The sequence below is a fragment of the Lepisosteus oculatus genome, unplaced genomic scaffold, assembly GCF_040954835.1.
Source record: "Lepisosteus oculatus isolate fLepOcu1 unplaced genomic scaffold, fLepOcu1.hap2 HAP2_SCAFFOLD_60, whole genome shotgun sequence".
In the NCBI taxonomy this organism is placed as follows: Eukaryota; Metazoa; Chordata; class Actinopteri; order Semionotiformes; family Lepisosteidae; genus Lepisosteus; species Lepisosteus oculatus.
The window spans coordinates 350,658-369,752 of NW_027168149.1; the positions used below are offsets into that span (position 1 = coordinate 350,658).

The 19,095-nt window shown below is 43.8% G+C and overlaps 6 non-coding genes across 6 annotated transcripts; 3 read left to right on the forward strand and 3 right to left on the reverse strand.

Moving 5' to 3' along the window:
* Positions 1 to 3,375: 3,375 nt before the first annotated feature.
* On the reverse strand, positions 3,376 to 3,447 carry trnag-ucc (transfer RNA glycine (anticodon UCC)). The gene has a single exon. It is a non-coding gene; the product is annotated as a tRNA-Gly (tRNA).
* A 2,246-nt stretch (positions 3,448 to 5,693) lies between these two features.
* Positions 5,694 to 5,835, forward strand: LOC138231452 (U4 spliceosomal RNA). The gene has a single exon (XR_011186703.1). It is a non-coding gene; the product is annotated as a U4 spliceosomal RNA (small nuclear RNA).
* Positions 5,836 to 14,442: 8,607 nt separating this feature from the next.
* LOC138231427 (U4 spliceosomal RNA) lies at positions 14,443 to 14,584 on the reverse strand. The gene has a single exon (XR_011186679.1). It is a non-coding gene; the product is annotated as a U4 spliceosomal RNA (small nuclear RNA).
* Positions 14,585 to 15,876: 1,292 nt separating this feature from the next.
* Positions 15,877 to 15,995, forward strand: LOC138231486 (5S ribosomal RNA). Its single transcript, XR_011186737.1, has one exon. It is a non-coding gene; the product is annotated as a 5S ribosomal RNA (ribosomal RNA).
* Positions 15,996 to 16,630: 635 nt separating this feature from the next.
* Positions 16,631 to 16,794, reverse strand: LOC138231550 (U1 spliceosomal RNA). Its single transcript, XR_011186797.1, has one exon. It is a non-coding gene; the product is annotated as a U1 spliceosomal RNA (small nuclear RNA).
* Positions 16,795 to 18,601: 1,807 nt separating this feature from the next.
* On the forward strand, positions 18,602 to 18,720 carry LOC138231525 (5S ribosomal RNA). Its single transcript, XR_011186773.1, has one exon. It is a non-coding gene; the product is annotated as a 5S ribosomal RNA (ribosomal RNA).
* The last annotated feature ends 375 nt before the right edge of the window (positions 18,721 to 19,095 follow it).

Consider the following 19,095-nt stretch of genomic DNA (forward strand, 5'->3'; position numbering starts at 1 on the left):
ATTACCTTTTACTTTTTAAAATGAACTCAAATTGTGTATAATGTAATAATTTAAGTAGAATAGATTCTAATAATATAATGATCCAGTGTGTTGCACTACTTCACTGCTTCACTGCTCTATGCCGTCTGGAAATAAATCCTCAGACTGCTTACTGCCCTGGGCATGTACCAATGAATTACAGGAGCACATCTATTTCTCACTGCGTTGAAGCAGGAGACAACAGTCTCTGCAAACACATCCTAAATACAGTGTTCCAGCACCTTTGACCTCATCCAGAACGTATCATTTCTTGAAAGGGATTGCTGTCCGAATGCACATCTGAATCCCAAACAGAATCTCTAGTAAAATACGATCATTTGTGAAACAGGCAAATGACTGTCTCAGGGGCCCATTCCTCATTGTCAGACATATGAATGCAATGCTTTCACCGTGCATTGAGCAATAGGGATTAAAAACACAGCAGGTAAGGTTAGATGTCATGTTCTATGATCATTTCTTTCAGCATTAGGGACTAAATATACTAAACGTATGATACTAAAATGTTATTTTCACATATATTAATGTAATAAATGATTGCTTATGCTTTATAAATAAATCTAATTAAAATAAAAGCTTAAGTTTTGTATTTATCTTGTCCCATAGAACATGATTTTCTTTGTATTTCAAGCCCACAAAGTGTCCTTTGATCTCTATTCTGTGGTAATCCACGATGACCCCGTTCTTCAGGTGATTCATCATGTCCTCCCTCGCCTGTTGAGAGGCCACCTGATCTCTTCTGCCATGGCGTGCTTCATACACGCCCTCTTGAAGTGAGCAGGAAGCTGATCAAAAGTATTCAGGCACATCTTGCACACCAGGGGAATCCTCGCGTGTTTCCTTTGAAAATAAATAATACCATCTGTGTATAGAAACAAGCTAAGACTGATTTCTTAAATTATCCTTAAAATTCTCTCTCATAGTTTGAGCATAATGATTTTATTGCATTTATATAAGAATTGCTCATTGCTCCTAAATAAATAATGGTCTCAGTCACAGACTTTCCAATAGAAGCCATTGTGGAGTTCAGCAACTGCAGGTCCTAGAAGTGGGGAAGGAATTTTAAAAGAGAAATTGAATTACAATACAGAAGGAATGGCTGAGGGTTCACTGAAATGTATAAATATACAAATTCCAAAGACTGAGTCCATATAGAAACAACTACTTTTCATTTTCAGTATAAGAAAAAAAAAACTATCTTCCAAAGCATCATAAAATTGTCCCTTCTTCCAGACCCTACTTCTCTCTTGTAGTAGTACAGCAGACCTTTCCAGGTGAGCAGATCACAGAGTCCGAAATGAGCTTCCTCCATCAAGCAAAGTACCTGAACATGACTCTGTCTTCATAAAAGCGCCCCTGTAATAAAGAAATTAAATCCAAAATCAAGAGGGCAGTTGCCTACTGAAATACAAGAAGTCATCAATTTTAACCTAGCAACACATTAAAGGCTGCATCTATACAAGTGCGATTCTAGAAATGCTCACCAGATTACGTTTTAAGAAGGAACTGCGCCTCAGGTTCCGCAGAGATCTTAACTCGGATGGCAGGATTCAGAGTCCGGAGTGTGGACTGATGGCAGAACGGAGGGTCCACATACTGTGGATCCCTCAGTGATCTTCCGCGTATTCAAACCGCCAGCGTGTGACTCCCCTGTCCCTGTGACCTCATTGCTCTGCTCTCTCCTCTGTGCAGCCGAGCCCGACTCACGGTAAAGTGAAAAAAAAGATGCCCTCAACGTGAGATTTACTCTGGAGCGAGGATAGATGTTACCTTTTTATCATTTAACAGGATGTATGTGATGTGGCGACTAGGTTCAATTTTGTATCCTCTTTAAAAGATTAAGGACTGGGGTGAGCGTGATTTACCACCCTTTCAGCTAAGAACCCGACTTGCGCACCGTTTAAGCTGCATAGACTCGGTCGTTTAACTCTTCTCCGTTAGCAGGGTTAAGGTTAAAGAAAAAAAAAATAGCTGACTCCTTTTTTTTGCCAGCCGCTAGCGCTGATTAGCAAGGCTTGTATTTCATGTTTTGCAAGTTGCATCCATTTTAAGAAAAACAAGTCGCGTTAAAGACAGGGAATGAATACTTGCATTTATTTAAGTCTAGCCGTAGGCGGGGATCTCCTGTTTACTAGACAGGCGCTTTAACCAACTAAGCCACGGCGCCCCAGGAGTGTTGTCCTTTTGCAGCCACTTGGACACACCACTCAGACACATCTGCATTCGGTGTGTGCGCCGCCTGCTCGCTGAGCAAGTTGCCACCTTTACATACAATAGCAACATCGACACCAAGAGAAAGGATGACAAATGGCTTTTATCTGGAACTTTTCATGTCCAAGGAGCTCAATGTGCTTTCTGTGTACAACAGGGCCACTGAACTCCACACTGGCCACTGAACCACAGCAGTGGCTTGCTGGCTTGACATCTCCCAAGGAAAATGTTGAAATCACATGTGGAACAGGAAAATGACCCTCGAGTACGTGGGGAAAAAAAGAAAAAGATCATCTGGAGCGCGCCAACCCATGTCCGGACAGCCCAGTTGCGTCGACAAGGTGGCTGAGTGGTTAAGGTGATGGATTGCTAATCCATTGTGCTCTGCAGGCATGGGTTCGAATCCCATTCTCATCGCTCTCCATGTCTGACATGTGTGCCTGTTCGACATCGGCCCTCCTGTTGTTTGCTCCGGTGCTAGAGCCGTACATTTTCTAGCAGTGGCTGAACATGGTATAGTAGGCCAACGTCGGTATCGAGCAGTGACAGTAACAGTACTTACTGCGCCCCATAAGAAATCGTTTGTCCCTGTTCAAAAGAGATTGTGCGATGTCCTGCGGCGTTCGTAAAGCAAACCTTTGACAGTTTGAAAAGAGGAATTTATTCTGCTTCCTGTGCGTGCAGTAGTTACAAAGTTGAACGTCTTTACACGATCTGCTGCAGTTTTCAGTGGGCGGGCTTTGTCAGATGGCTTGAAAAAACGCACTGTGTTTCGGCTCGGGAAACATCATGAGCAGTGTCCTGCATGTTTTCTGTGTATAGCTGTCTTTTAACGCATACAAAATTCATTCGAAATCATTGATTTCTCCAATTAACAAGGGTCCCTTTTTGAACCTGCCAGAAGCATTCTTTCAATGTTACAGATTTACTCCGGGGAAAGCCAGCATGACATTGAGAGTAGCTCAAGCTTTCAGCACCCGTATCGGACTGCGTGTATGCAGACACCGCTCAGAATCCCCTGTAAGATTCTCCCTCAATTCCGTTTTTCAGTGCTTTAGCTCTTTCAAAAGGCTTCGCTTTGCTAGTCACAATCCAAGGCTCATGACAGCATTTGAAAACATTCGCCACTGCGTTGGCCGGGAATCAAACCCGGGTCAACTGCTTGGAAGGCAGCTATGCTCACCACTATACCACCAACGCACACCCACAGGAAGCCTGCAGGACACCACCAGAGAATGCTTTTTTTAATTTTTTTTTTATTAAACATAGAATTTACAAATACAAATACAACAAGAGGATCAGAGTCATGTACAAGAGAAAAAAAACGCAGCAGAAAAAAGCATTTAACTACCAGAGGTAATTAAGTAATTATGTGATCAAATTGTATATTTTACACGTATCATATTTTCCTTGCTTTAATATTTCTCAATTATTTATAAACTTTAGTTTCAACATGCATGCGTTTCCTGTAAAAAATAAAACTCAGCACACAGTTTTTCTTTTAACAACATTTCGAGTACCTCTGGCATTCATGAAAAAGACATACACAAAAGCAAATAACTAACTCTAAGACTGTCTAAACTATTGAGTTTTTCAAAGAACCAGAACTATAACAGTCCTTAACACTTAACTACACCATTCCAAACTAACACTAAAGAAACACTAGTATATACTGGTATAACAAATATAACCAAACATAATCATTAACTGAGCAGTCACTGGGAGCAAATCTCCTTCCCGTCCACAAAGGCCCTAGCTCCCACAAAGTAGGCTCTCCTCCCCTCTCTTCTGGCAGCTTCAACCTGGGGCCACAGCTGGTTCCTGGTGCTCCTGTCCGCGGCAGACAGGTCCTCTGCAAACCTCAGTTTGTTCCCATTCAAATACTCATTCCCCCTCGCCGCTCGCCACAGCATGTCCCTCGCCGTCCTCTTGGTGAACTGTATTATAATCGATCTGGGGCGCACTTGCCCAGACATGTTCGCTCTCCCGAGCCTGTGAACAAAGTCAATGGCCGATATTACGTCCTCCTGGTCCGGCAGGGTCCTTTTACAGATACCCTTCACTGTTGCAACAAGGTCCTTATCACGTTCCTCTTTAACTCCAAATAATTTTAAATTCCATCATCGACGGTATCTATCTACATCGTTCACTTTCAATTCAAGTTCTTTAATATGCTTTTCTTGTTTGGTATTTACTTGTTTAAGAACTTTTACTTCACTCTTTAAGTCTTCAACCTCTTTAAACACACAGTCCATGGACTTTTTAAGACTTTCGATTTCGACTGTATTAGATCAAATCATTTCCTTCAGCTCACCCATGCTCTGTGCCATCATGTTGAAGATGTTGGTCTGGAGCTCCTCCAGCGTCAGGTCGCCCCTTCCTCTCTTGGCTGCCGGGGTTTTCACAGGTGTGCTGGGCAGGGACTCCGGCTCTTCCTCTGGCAGCTGAGTCTCACTTGGGCTGCGAACGCTCGCGTACGAGCGCATCTCCAGCACTCTTTCCACGTCCCCTCCAGCTGCTTCACTTTTCCCTTTAGTTGCCATCAATTTTCTTGTAGTGCTATACATATACGATTGAGGTTTCTTAGACTTCTCCTTCGAAGACCCAGCACTCTCTTTTGTTTTCCCAGTGTTACTCATATCGAAATTCTTAAACCTAAAAAAAATCGTTTTTTTTTCTTTCAATTATAACTGAAGTTTAAACAACTAGTGTTAAGTCCTTATTTTTCTGTAGTCAAAAAAAGCAAAAATTAACATTCAGGTCATGAAAAACTCAAAAAAAATCCTCAACCACTAAACTTTACCTCCCACCTGAGCGCCATCTTGAACGCCCCTACCACCAGAGAATGCTCACGATTTCGGAAGCTGTCTCCGGGACGTGCTGATTCCACACATCCTGAATAAATCATGATATTGTTAGTTGCTGTAGCTAGACGTTCAAATGAGTTTCATGGCCAGATGGACTGTTTCCTCCAGCGGTATAGTATTGCAGTGAGACAGCACGATGCCTGCAAGACTATGTCACGCTAAACGCCACAGATTGTGTTTGTCCATTCATGTCAGTCATCCTGCAGCCACGGGAAGTGGGACACAAACATGCCGCAATGCTTTCAAGACGTTAGGATTTGTTTGTGCAACATCCGAGAAGAGTACTTGTGGCTTGAATGTGAACTGTACGTGCCCGCCCCCTTTCCTCTGTAGTGCATGAGTTCCTCCCGGCATGCCCTTCGTCATTGTTCTGTCATCTTGTATTTAAAGGGTTGTATTTCTGCTACTGAAAAGAATCAACGGGTTTCTTTGTTCCCAACGGAGCCCTTGTCTGTCATGAAATTCTTCAAAACCTCAAGCTAGAAGAAGACGACAAATATGAAGCGTTACAGCAACGACATGCCATGAGACGATTGATAACGTTTTCCATAGGATCCCCACGGTTGCCTGGCAACCGTCAGCTTTGCGCAGTGGCAGCATCGTAGCCTGTGAAGTTTAGCCGAGGCGGGATTATTGCTAGTTGAAAACTTTTCCCAATACCCCGCTTCCGCCGGTTTGCAGTACAATCGGCGAAAGCAATTTTTGACAGTCTCGTTAGAGACTGAGCAAGGTGTTTAAAGACAGATTTGGTCATGGTGACATCATGGTAGAAAGAAGCGAGCTTGTTCCCAGTGGGCATTGATTCGTCGAATATACGTATATTTACGGTGAAATTACGGCTATACGTATATATACGTCGCCTCGAAGTATAATCAACGTCGAATTGCAACCGTAAAATTGACGACATTAACAAACACATATATAACGTCGAAAACACATCTAACACAGTGCCTGAGGCTTTTTACTGTATGTATCGCGTGTGCCGCAACTAGGAGTATACGGCACTCTGCACAGTGTACGAAGTAAATTATTTTCGCAGCAATTAATTTACACGTGTATAATAAATATAGTAAATATAATAAATTAATTACTGCGAAAATAATTTACTTCGTACACTGTGCAGAGTGCCGTATACTCCTAGTTGCGGCACACACGATACATACAGTAAAAAGCCTCAGGCACTGTGTTAGATGTTTTTTCGACGTTATATATGCGTTTATTCATGTCGTCGATTTTACGGTTGCAATTCGACGTTGATTATACGTCGAGGCGACGTATATATACGTATAGCCGTAATTTCGCCGTAAATATACGTATATTCGACGAATCAATGCCCACAGCTTGGCATACAAGGGTTTTGCTGAGGGGGTCTTGCCACCTGCCTGAAAAAAAACAGTAAAATGTTTGAGTGCCTATAGAGTTTCTATTTTTATTTTCTTGACAAAAGTCCCCCATCAGTGCGCGGTGCCCGAGGAAAAATCTGTAGGGGGGCGTCTGAAATTCTGAGGGGGGAGTGATATTTCGGTTGAAACGGAGCTGTACGGTGCAGCTACCCAAATGAAATCTCGCAGCTATGCCATTGATTAGTGCTTCATGATAGAAGATAACGACTAGCAATCTGGTATTTGCGATGAAGTTCAGTTTCACATTTTTCGTCACTCTCAACGTTTGTATTGCCTGGAGCGAAAAGTACCATAAGCGTTCATTTTTGCAGCTACATGGACGTTCTGAATCGTTAAGAAAAAAATGTTGTAAAACCAACAGAAAGCACAGACTGCTATAACTAGTCCTAGTTATATAACGATTTTAAGTATAATGATAAACTACTGCAAGGAATCGGTCCACCTGAGCAAACAGGATCGTAATGTTGACACTCAATAATATGTGCAGTTCCTGGACGGATAGCCCTCCTGCCCATCAAACAGACTGAGTGACTGTTCGTGTCATTTAGTGTTGTCTGACCATTGACAAAGTACAACTATTTTTTTAGGGTGCAAATTAAGTTAGGTAAATCTTTTTGCCCAAAACTGAAGGGGCGACATTCCCCCCTCCCCCCTTGATGCCAGGCCTGTCCCCATCCTATTCCATAATGTCATTATATATAATACCATACAACAGTGACCGATCCTTAATATTTGCATGCGTTAAAATTGCACATCAGCTCATAGCAGCGATGTATTATCAATGTTAAATTTCAACCATAATATCGACAACATTAATAAACGCATACGTTGAGAAAATATCGAACCCATCATATTTTCCGGTTATATACCACAATGCATTGCTAGTATTCGTTGGTCACCATTTTGGACACGTTTTTCAAACGTAGAAGTATATCCGAAAATATCTCAGCAATCCTCTTTTGACGAGTAAGTATGAACAATAATAATACTATCTGAATACATACAGATCTTTCTTAATATTATTTTGATTAAAATAGTATGTGAATTAGCAAAAAAAATGGCACATAAAATAGTGTGAATGGGGAAGATGACACAAAATCGTTTTGCCGTTTCTCTTATTCTTATTCTATGTTGTACTTTCAAACTTTGGGTACTCTTTAATTAGGACAGACTTTATTGCTCAACTGCTATGATGCAAGCCAAATTTTATACATTTATTTCAGCTTTGAGCTTAGTAAACCGTTCATTTTTTAGATTATACTAAAGAAGATATTAATCATCATTTATTTGGGAAGTAATATTATATAATTTTCTCCTAGCTGCGGTGCTGAAGTCCCACCCTACATCAACAGAAAAAGAAATAAAGGAGCACGCAATGTGTTACTTGAAGAATGCATATGCAAGGCAGGGGGCCAAGAGATCTGGACTCTGAAAATAATAGGTTTTTGGTTCTAACTGTTAGGACAATTAGACAGGGTTTGCAAATAGTGGACAAAAATCGTCTTAACTTCCATTGTAATATTTTATATTTTATGTAATATTTTTTTCTTGGAAATATAGAAGTTGTACATTTTAAAATGTATATTTGAATCAAAATGTGGTTTTGAGTTAGTGTGTTAATGTAATTAGTTTTGTGTTTGTCATTACTATACTGTATATTGCCATGTTACCAGAATTTGTAGCTGAAGTTTAAGACTAGTTGTGTTTTTATGATTATTGCCCATATGTTGATTGTTGATTGATTGTATACAATGTATAATTTGAAATACATATGTTTCAGGTGTGAATGTGTATTTTCAGAATACATTTCTAAACCTAATCATTGGCTTGTTTTACTTGTTTCTACACCTATAAAATCTATCTTTGATGTATAATAGACCTCTACCCATATACGTATAATAGACCTCTAATGTTATCCGTATAATAGACCTCTAACCATATACGTATAATAGACCTCTAAAGTTATACGTATAATAGACCTCTAACCATATACGTATAATAGACCTCTAAAGTTATCCGGAACTCCAACCATATATGTATAATAGTCCTCTAAATTTATCCGTATAATAGAACTCCAACCATTTATGTATAATGAACGTCTAAATATAGACGTATAATTGACGTTTAACTTTAGACGTATATTAGAATTTCATTCTAGACGAATTGTAGACCACATTTAGACGTCTAAGATATGCGTTTAATAGACGTATATTATACGTCTTTTGCCCAATGGGTTACGTCTCAACAGAAACGCTCTTTCAGCGTTATGCAGAGAACATCGTCTGTCGAGATCACTTTTGAGTCAGCGCGAAACGCCGTGTGCTGTCAGTTTGATTTCATATTGCTCGTAGCGGCGCCCGGCTTTTGTCTGTCAAACGTTAGGTTGCGCTTCTTCATGCTGCATCGTCGGCATGAGTGGAGCTTTATAAACGTCTGTACTTACTGCGCCCCATAAGAAATCGTTTGTCCCCGTTCAAAAGAGATTGTGCGATGTCCTGCAGCAAACCTTTGACAGTTTGAAAAGAAGAATTTATTCTGCTTCCTGTGCGTGCAGTAGTTACAAAGTTGAACGCCTTTACACGATCTGCTGCAGTTTTCAGTGGGCGGGCTTTGTCAAATGGCTTGGAAAAACGCACTGTGTTTCGGCTCGGGAAACATCATGAGCAGTATCCTGTATGTTTTCTGTGTATAGCTGTCTTTTAACGCATACAGAATTCATTCGAAATCATTGATTTCTCCAATTAACAAGGGTCCCTTAAAGGATGAGTCAAAGTAACGTCTAATCGGATTAGTTTCCTTAGAGCTGGTTCAGAGTTTGCTCAAGAGTTTACCTTTCACAGATGCGCAAAGAAGAATGTTGGGGGTGCACGCTTCAAGGCGCCTTACAGCTGTAGGGAGTGATTCGAGACGATTCATGGCGTGTGCTCGTTCCCATATATCGTACGACCCGGGATGCAGTGCTAGGATGACGTACAATACCGCTTGGGCACGTAACGTAACGGCGTTATATGCAAGTGCAGGACGTGAGGGTTTTCGTTTGTTTGTTTTGTTTTGCTCTGCTTTGCTTTGTTTTGCTTTCCATCGCGTTGGTAAGAGCGTAAATAAAAAGGCGATTCCTGCATCTACCACTAATGTAAGAGCTATTTCAAGTGCGACGTGGTGCGGCTTTTCAAATGCTTGTGGGCATTTCTCTGTTGTTGATTCTTTTTTTGTGTGTAACAAAGTGGCATTTTCATGTCCGGACGGGGAGACTTTATCATTCCGACATGAAGCCACCCTTAAGTCCTCTGAGGCGTGTCTGTCTGCAAGGCTTGTATTTTGGAAATGTTTTTTTGAAACGGAGAACGACTTTGAAATAGGCTTCCGCCGGCGCCTCGCGATCCAGGTAAGATTGTAGCAAGAACGCAGCTGCGGTGGGGCTTGCTGTAGTCGTGGCTGAGTGGTTAAGGCGATGGACTAGAAATCCATTGGGGTCTCCCCGCACAGGTTCCAATCCTGCCGACTACGTTGTCTGCCTTCAGTCGGTGTGTTTCGGCACAAGCAAAGAAGCGCGCCTCTTTGCTGTTCCTGGTGGTTTTAAAACGCCCAATCGCTTGTACCCGCTGCCTTGGAAATAAGTTCTTCAGCGTCCGCAAATGGCATTTTGCAGCTGGAAGCATATGTCGACGCGTTTTGCACAGAGCACCAAAAAAGCGTCTTTTTTGAAGGCCCAGGCACTGAGCATTGGTGGTTCAGTGGTAGAATTCTCGCCTGCTACGCGGGAGGCTCGGGTTCGATTCCCGGCCAATGCAGTGGCTTTTGCAGCGAGCGGCTCCATCACTTGCATCCCCTTGCAACTCGCAACTGAAAACCCACTGAAGCTAAGCAGGTGTGAGCCAGGTCAGTACCTGGATGAGGATGAGCTACAGGGAAAAACAAAGCTTCCAGCTGGAAGCGGTGTTAATGGTGCCGGCGGGGGGGCGCTCACCCTGAGGTCTGTGCGGGTCCCAATGCCCCAGTATAGTGACGGAGATGCTGTGTTGTAAAAGGGCGCTGTCTTTTGGATGAGATGTAAAACCGAGGTCACAGCGCTCTGTGGTCATTCAAAATGACCACCAAAACCTTTGACAAAAGCTCTTGGTAATTGATGGTCTTCAATAATGCTTCTCCTTTAGGTACATTTTAAATCAGCTGAAAAATGCTGTGAAATGGGGGGGCACTTCAGGCCAGTGTAGGATTTGGGTTACAAGAACCATGAAACTGCACGAGAAAGCCCGTACACTGAATTACACGGCTTTCTATTCAAAGGAGGACAAAAGAAATTCCCTGAGTTTGATTTTTTGCAGCACAGAGAGGAGCACTGTCGTGAGGCCGGTTAGCTCAGTTGGTTAGAGCGTGGTGCTAATAACGCCAAGGTCGCGGGTTTTAGCCCTGTACGGGCCAGGTCTAGGTCCAGGTCCCTGTTTGTGAAACAGGCAAATGACTGTCTCAGGGGCCCATTCCTCGTTCTCAAGACACATGTATGCAGTATGTACACCGTGCATTGAGCAATAGGGACTGAATACACCACAGATAAGGTTAGAAGTCATTCTGAGGTGCCACATGTGAGGGATACAGCTAGGCATCCGAAATGTAGGGTTTGAGACCCTTCAGGAGTACTGCATCCTTTGAGACAGACCCTGTTAAACAAATGATCATTTCTTTCGGCATTAGGGACTAAATATACTAAACATATGATGCTAAAATGTTATTTTCACATATATTAATGTAATAAATGATTGCTTATGCTTTATAAACAAATCTAATTCAAATAAAAGCTTAAGTTTTGTATTTATCTTGTACCATAGAACGTGATTTTCTTTGTATTTCAAGCCCACAAAGTGTCCAAATGACGCACTACATGATATAAGGAAGATTATCACATGCATATCGGTATTATCTTTCTTATGAAAATGCATTCCTTTCATTACCTTTTACTTTTTAAAATGAACTCAAATTGAGTATAATGTAATAATTTAAGTAGAATAGATTCTAATAATATAATGATCCAGTGTTTTGCACTACTTCACTGCTTCACTGCTGTATGCCATCTGGAAATAAATCCTCAGACTGCTTACTGCCCTGGGCATGTACCAATAAATTAAAGGAGCACATCTGTTTATCACTGCGTTGAAGCAGGAGACACACAGTCTCTGCAAACACATCCTAGATACAGTGTTCCAGCACCTTTGACCTCATCCAGAACGTATCATTTCTTGAAAGGGATTGCTGTCCGAATGCACATCTGAATCCCAAACAGAATCTCTAGTAAAATACGATCATTTGTGAAACAGGCAAATGACTGTCTCAGGGGCCCATTCCTCATTGTCAGACACATGTATGGAATGCTTTCACCGTGCATTGAGCAATAGGGATTAAAAACACCGCAGGTAAGGTTAGATGTCATGTTCTATGATCATTTCTTTCAGCATTAGGGACTAAATATACTAAACGTATAATGCTAAAATGTTATTTTCACATATATTAATGTAATAAATGATTGCTTATGCTTTATAAACAAATCTAATTAAAATAAAAGCTTAAGTTTTGTATTTATCTTGTACCATAGAACATGATTTGCTTTGTATTTCAAGCCCACAAAGTGTCCAAATGTTCTATGATCATTTCTTTCATCATTAGGGACTAAATATACCAAACGTATGATGCTAAAATCCTGAAAAAAGGATGTGCTCCATCTCGTCAGTAGATTGGATTCCAAAACTGATTTGGGTCAATATACATTACCTTTGAAATTAAAGTACAGTCTACTGTAGGGAACCATCAACTTAGAAAGCATTGGCCTTCCCTGGGGGTCAGGTAGGTGCAAAAGATAAACCTTTATCCTATCTTTATCTTAAGATAAGTGGCCAAGCAGTATTTTTCCAAGTTTCACCAAGCACATCATGTTGCCATAGTAGACAAAGTTCTATAAAATGTTAAATAACTTTTAAAAAAAGTATCTTGGTCTTACAGTACTGTACAAGGTGAATTAAACTGTCCCTGGTAATAAAAAGTAATTAGAAGCATCTCAGAAACTTTATCTCTAGAAACATTAGCTGTTTTATATCATGTAATTTAGTGTGATGTTGTCAGAATTCAAGGACATTATCACACACAGAAATTGGTTCAGTTAAATCTAAAAAACACAGCTAAACATGGGTTTAAATGTAACAGAAGTCTCACCTCTTGTCAAAAGATTTAATTCAAGAAGCGATGTAATAAATGATTGCTTATGCTTTATAAAGAAGCTTAAGTTTTGTATTTATCTTGTACCATAGAACATGATTTTCTTTGTATTTGAAGCCCACAAAGTGTCCAAATGATGCACTACATGATATAAGGAAGATTATCACATGCATGTCGGTATTATCTTTCTTATGAAAATGCATTCCTTTCATTACCTTTTACTTTTTAAAATGAACTCAAATTGTGTATAATGTAATAATTTAAGTAGAATAGATTCAGGTAGGAAATATAGAGTCATGATGTTTATGGCTGACATCATTTCACATGGGTGAATTTTAAGCTAAGAAATAAAAACATTTACAATGAAGATACCATTGCTTAATTTTAAATGCCTTTAAAAAATAAATACCTCCTGAGAATAATTTGCCACTCCCAGATCCTTGATAAGGTACTGTTTGAATCCAATCAGGAGAGGAGCATCCAGGGAGTGCTTTCTATAGAGTCCAGCTTGGGCCACTCTCTTCCGGCCTGCTGATACTTTTTAACTACTCAGGGCCTGTAAGGATATAAAACACCGGTTTAAACATTTTATACCTATAAGACAAATTAGAATTTTAGTAAAAAATAGATACATCTGAAAAATAAAAAAGTCTTACTGCTGATAGAGTTCTTCAGAGCTCACATCTTCCCCTTCCTTATCCGCTTCTGTTTCAGTTTCTAGAGCAGCCTCTGGCATCTCTTCCTCCTGGACAGCGGCCTCTTGCTCAGGGCCGCTGGAATGCAGGTAGATTCTTTTCAACATGCTTTTACATAATATGTTGTAACAATGATTTCAAAAAGAAACTACAGAAGCCTTACAGATTAAAAATATCTCACCTTGCCAATGTGTCTTCAGGCTTCCCATGTACAAAAAGGCCCAAGGACTCTAGCAGTCTTACAACCACTATCCTGTTTGCCTCACCAGACACGATCTCTATTCTGTGGTAATCCACGATGACCCCGTTCTTCAGGTGATTCATCATGTCCTCCCTCGCCTGTTGAGAGGCCATCCTGATCTTTTCTGCCGTGGCGTGCTTCATACACGCCCTCTTCAAGTGAGCAGGAAGCTGATCAAGAGTATTCAGGTACATCTTGCACACCAGGGGAATCCGCGCGGGTTTCCTTTGAAAATAAATAATACCATCTGTGTATAGAAACAAGACTGATTTCTTAAATTATCCTTAATTTTCTCTCTCATAGTTTGAGCATAATGATTTTATTGCATTTATATAAGAATTGCTCATTGCTCCTAAATAAATAATGGTTTCATAAAAAAGTGAACACTTACTTGGTCTCAGTCACAGACTTTCCAATAGAAGCCATTGTGGAGTTCAGCAACTGCAGGTCCTAGAAGTGGGGAAGGAATTTTAAAAGAGAAATTGAATTACAATACAGAAGGAATGGCTGAGGGTTCACTGAAATATATAAATATACAAATTCCAAAGACTGAGTCCATATAGAAACAACTACCTTTCATTTTCAGTATAAGAAAAAAAAACATTATCTTCCAAAGCATCATAAAATTGTCCCTTCTTCCAGACTCTACTTCTCTCTTGTAGTAGTATAGCAGACCTTTCCAGGTGAGCAGATCACAGAGTCTGGAAGAAGAATGCTCTTCTGGAAGAAGAGCATTCTACCATGATATCACCGTGACCAAATCTGTCTTTAAACACCTTGCTCAGTCTCTGACGAGACTGTCAAAAATTGCTTTCGCCGATTGTATTGCAAACCGGCGGAAGCGGGGTATTGGGAAAAGTTTTCAACTAGCAATAATCACGCCTCGGCTAACCCTCACAGGCTACGATACTGCCACTGCGCAAAGCTGACGGTTGCCAGGCAACCGCGGGGATCCTATGGAAATCGTTATCGATCGTGTCATGGCATGTCGTTGCTATAACGCTTCATATTTGTCGTCTTCTTCTTCTTCTAGCTTGAGGTTTTGAAGAATTTCATGGCAGACAAGGGCTCCGTTGGGAACAAAGGGCGTTGTGAGAAAACCGTTGCTTATTTTCAGCAGCAGAAATACAACCCTTTAAATACAAGATGACAGAACAATGACGAAGGGCATGCCGGGAGGAACTCATGCACTACAGAGGAAAGGGGGCGGGCACGTACAGTTCACATTCAAGCCACAAGTACTCCTCTTGGATGTTGCACAAACAAATCCTAACGTCTTGAAAGCATTGCAGCATGTTTGTGTCCCACTTCCCGTGGCTGCGGGACGACTGACACGAACGGACAAACACAATCTGTGGCGTTTAGCGTGACATAGTCTTGCAGGCATCGTGCTGTCTCACTGCAATATTATACCGCTGGAGGAAACAGTCCATCTGGCCATGAAACTCATTTGAACGTCTAGCTACAGCAAATAACAATAACATGATTTATTCAGGATGTGTGGAATCAGCACGTCCCGGAGACAGCTTCCGAAATCGTGAGCATTCTCTGGTGGTAGGGGCGTTCAAGATGGCGCTCAGGTGGGAGGTAAAGTTTAGTGGTTGGGGAGTTTTTTTGAGTTTTTCATGACCTGAATGTTAATTTTTGCTTTTTTTGACTACAGAAAAATAAGGACTTAACACTAGTTGTTTAAACTTCAGTTATAATTGAAAGAAAAAAAAACGATTTTTTTTTAGGTTTAAAAAGTCCGATATGAGTAACACTGGGAAAAGAAAAGAGAGTGCTGGGTCTTCGAAGGAGAACTCTAAGATACCTCAATCGTATATGTATAGCACTACAAAAAAATCGATGGCAACTAAAGGGAAAAGTGAAGCAGCTGCAGGGGCAGCAAGAGGGCGGAGGCGCCGCGCGCCCGGCCGAAGTGTTGGACCGGTGCGCTTTACGTGCTGAAATAAACACGCGACAGCCCCGAAATGTTTCCAGAGTGCTGTGCACTGAAGACTTGCCTGGTGCTCCTCCGTGCAGATTGTTTGTCCTCCTCCAGTGCGGGACGAGCCAACACAAGGGAGCGCATTCGCCAACATCCAGGCACGCAATGCGATTTGGAAAGCAGCTCCTTTCCAAAGAGTGGCACACGAACGATCCTTCAGTCCCGCTCGGGGGGCACGGAACCCCCGCCACACACAGCTTCAAGTAGCGAGTCAGGCGCTGGGGCTTTCGCTTACGGCCACACCACCCTGAACACGCCCGATCTCTTCTGATCTCGGAAGCTAAGCAGCGTCGGGCCTGGTTAGTACTTGGATGGGAGACTGCCTGGGAATACCAGGTGCTGTAAGCTTTTGCTCTCCCGGCCAGCAGGGGTCGCCGTTGGTGCCGTAGGCTTTGGGAGGAAGACCTGCAGGATGGAAAGGTGATCTATAGCCTCATCTCTAGAGATGTTTTGTTGCTGTGGCATGTGTGTGACCCATATTCAAAAAAAAAACCCGTCTGTAAAACGAATATCGAAGCTGCCTCTAAATCTGCAAATGAAGATGAGTCGATAAACCACTCGTTTTTTGTATAACTAGACATATATTCATTTCTTACCGATTTCATTCATTGAGCACGGATACAGTAGAGGTACAGCCATTCACTGTTTGACATGTCTGCACTGGTACAGAACCGAGCAATCAGAAAACGGGTGAAACTGTCTTTAGACTCAGCATACAGTACCGAGGCCCCCCATGACCAAATAAAGGCTAACCTCGATAATCAGCCTAAAGAACGCAGACTACAGCAAAACGACTGACTTTGAAAAGGGAATGAACGTCCGGAAGGAGTAGTGGAACTAGCTTGAGATGCTTCTCCGGACCCCTAACTAAAAGCCAGCGAGAACCAGCAGCGGCGTCCACTCCTGTCGAACCGGGATCCTTCCGCAGCCACGCAGCTCGTGGTGTCCTAACCCTCCCGTATCTGATTTTGGACCAAGCACATCAGGGGAGAGCGCGAACGCAGTCCCCCACTTTTAGAAATTATGCAGTCGAGATTCCCACATTTGGGGAATTCGCAGGGGTCAACACAGCCGGAGTGCAATGGCCGAGCCTCGCCCTGGGTGAACCTCCTTCTTGATCAAGGTATCTCCCCTGCCAGGTAAGTATGAGTTAAACAGGCCCCTGCAAGCGGCCCGCACCCACAGCACAAATCGTGCAGCCTAGGCCACCTCCTCGCCCCGCACGCCACCGCCTCCTGCTGGGCCCACTCTTTCACACACTCACACGCCACACTAACACTCAAAAGTGTGGGCAAAACGAGAAAACGAGCGCGCCGTTTCCTACACATCTGCAGTCGCCGTTGCGCATTCGCAGCATGTCCCGGGATGCAATTCGGCCTCATTTGCATAACTCCAGACCGGCAGATCGCCACGCAAGCTCGCGACGTGCGCCTGCCACACACCGAACAAACCTTTTCAGCAATTTCCAAAAAACGGGCCTGCTCGCCTGCCCACAAGGCTCCGTCTCTTACCTGCTCTCCAGAGCCTGCTGCCTTCTGTGCTTTTCTCTCGGCACCGCTGCAGCGCACACAACTCCTGCAGCGGGAGGGGGGGAGAAAGTTCCCGCGCTAAGCCGCAGGGAAGGCTCGCTCCGTGCGCACACGTCCTTTCGATGCCAGTCCAACAAGTGCTCCGCATTAGCTGCGTCGGGGCTCCGGCGTGTCGCACCTCACCTCACCTCGCACTGCCCCCTCCTTGAATGTCTGCCGCTGGGCATGCCCCGCTCTCCTCCGCCTTATCTTATCGCGTGTGAGCACCGACAATGGCCACAATGCCGGGGAATGGCACCTGTAAAGTGTTAATTGGGGCACAGGAACAGCCCGTCTCGTCTCGGGGGGGCCGGCTTCAGAGACAATACAGCAAACACAGCGGGGCGGGGGAAGAAGACGACACCACACATGCGGGTACATTCAGCTCCGGCGGGAACGAGACATTTGTCGGTCTTTTCAAGTGCCGAGAGCCGAGCAATCCTTCACTTGTATCGTTTCTCCCCGGTGACTAGATCTGGCCCTGCGACTCTCGACTGGGCTCACCCCCGGGGCAGCCCAGCAGGTGTGAGCCTGGCCGGCACCCGGATGGGAGATTCCACCCCGGAAAAGCTCCGGTTGCTGCTGCTCCTGCAAGAGGTGTGACTGGGACCAGTAGGGAGCGCTCACCCTGCGGGCTGTGTGGCTCTCTTACGCCCCAGCCTCCTGATGGCGACACTCTGCTGCACAAACAGGCGCCGTCCTTCGGGGGAGGCGTCAAACCGAGGTCCCGACCCTCCTTGGCCATTAGGAAACCCCAGGGCGTCTCTCAAAAAGAGACGCCGGGGGTGTCCCTCTGGTGTTAGTGCTCCCCTTTACACATCAGTCGGGGTCTCCTCCTAATCCCCGTTTCACCTGTAACAATCAATGACGAGGCCCCCCTGTCCGTGAGATTTAGTACTCGCGCAAGAGACCGGGGGCAGAGCGCGAACGCGGTCCCCCGCCCCCCACAAAGTGCGCGCTCCGGGTTCCCTCTCGGGGCCCTGCAACACAGCGGAAGGGCAGCGAGAAGGAGCCTCTTGCTCTGACGCCACAAGGCCACAAGAGGGCGGAGGCGCCGCGCGCCCGGCCGACGTGTTGGACCGGTGCGCTTTACGTGCTGAAATAAACACGCGAAAGCCCCGAAATGTTTCCAGAGTGCTGTGCACTGGAGGTTTTTGTCTGGTGAAGACTTGCCTGGTGCTCCTCCGTGCAGATTGTTTGTCCTCCTCCAGTGCGGGACGAGCCAACACAAGGGAGCGCATTCGCCAACATCCAGGCACGCAATGCGATTTGGAAAGCAGCTCCTTTCCAAAGAGTTGCACACGAACGATCCTTCAGTCCCGCTCGGGGGGCACGGAACCCCCGCCACACACAGCTTCAAGTAGCGAGTCAGGCGCCAGGGCTTTCGCTTACGGCCACACCACCCTGAACACGCCCGATCTCGTCTGATCTCGGAAACTAAGCAGCGTCGGGCCTGGTTAGTACTTGGATGGGAGACTGCCTGGGAATACCAGGTGCTGTAAGCTTTTGCTCTCCCAGCCAGCAGGGGTCGCCGTTGGTGCCGTAGGCTTTGGGAGGAAAACCTGCAGGATGGAAAGGTGATCTATAGCCTCATCTCTAGAGATGTTTTGTTGCTGTGGCATGTGTGTGACCCATATTCAAAAAAAAAAAACCCGTCTGTAAAACGAATATCGAAGCTGCCTCTAAATCTGCAAATGAAGATGAGTCGATAAACCACTCGTTTTTCGTATAACTAGACATATATTCATTTGTTACCGATTTCATTCATTGAGCACGGATACAATAGAGGTAGAGCCATTCACTGTTTGACATGTCTGCACTGGTACAGAACCGAGCAATCAGAAAACGGGTGAAACTGTCTTTAGACTCAGCATACAGTA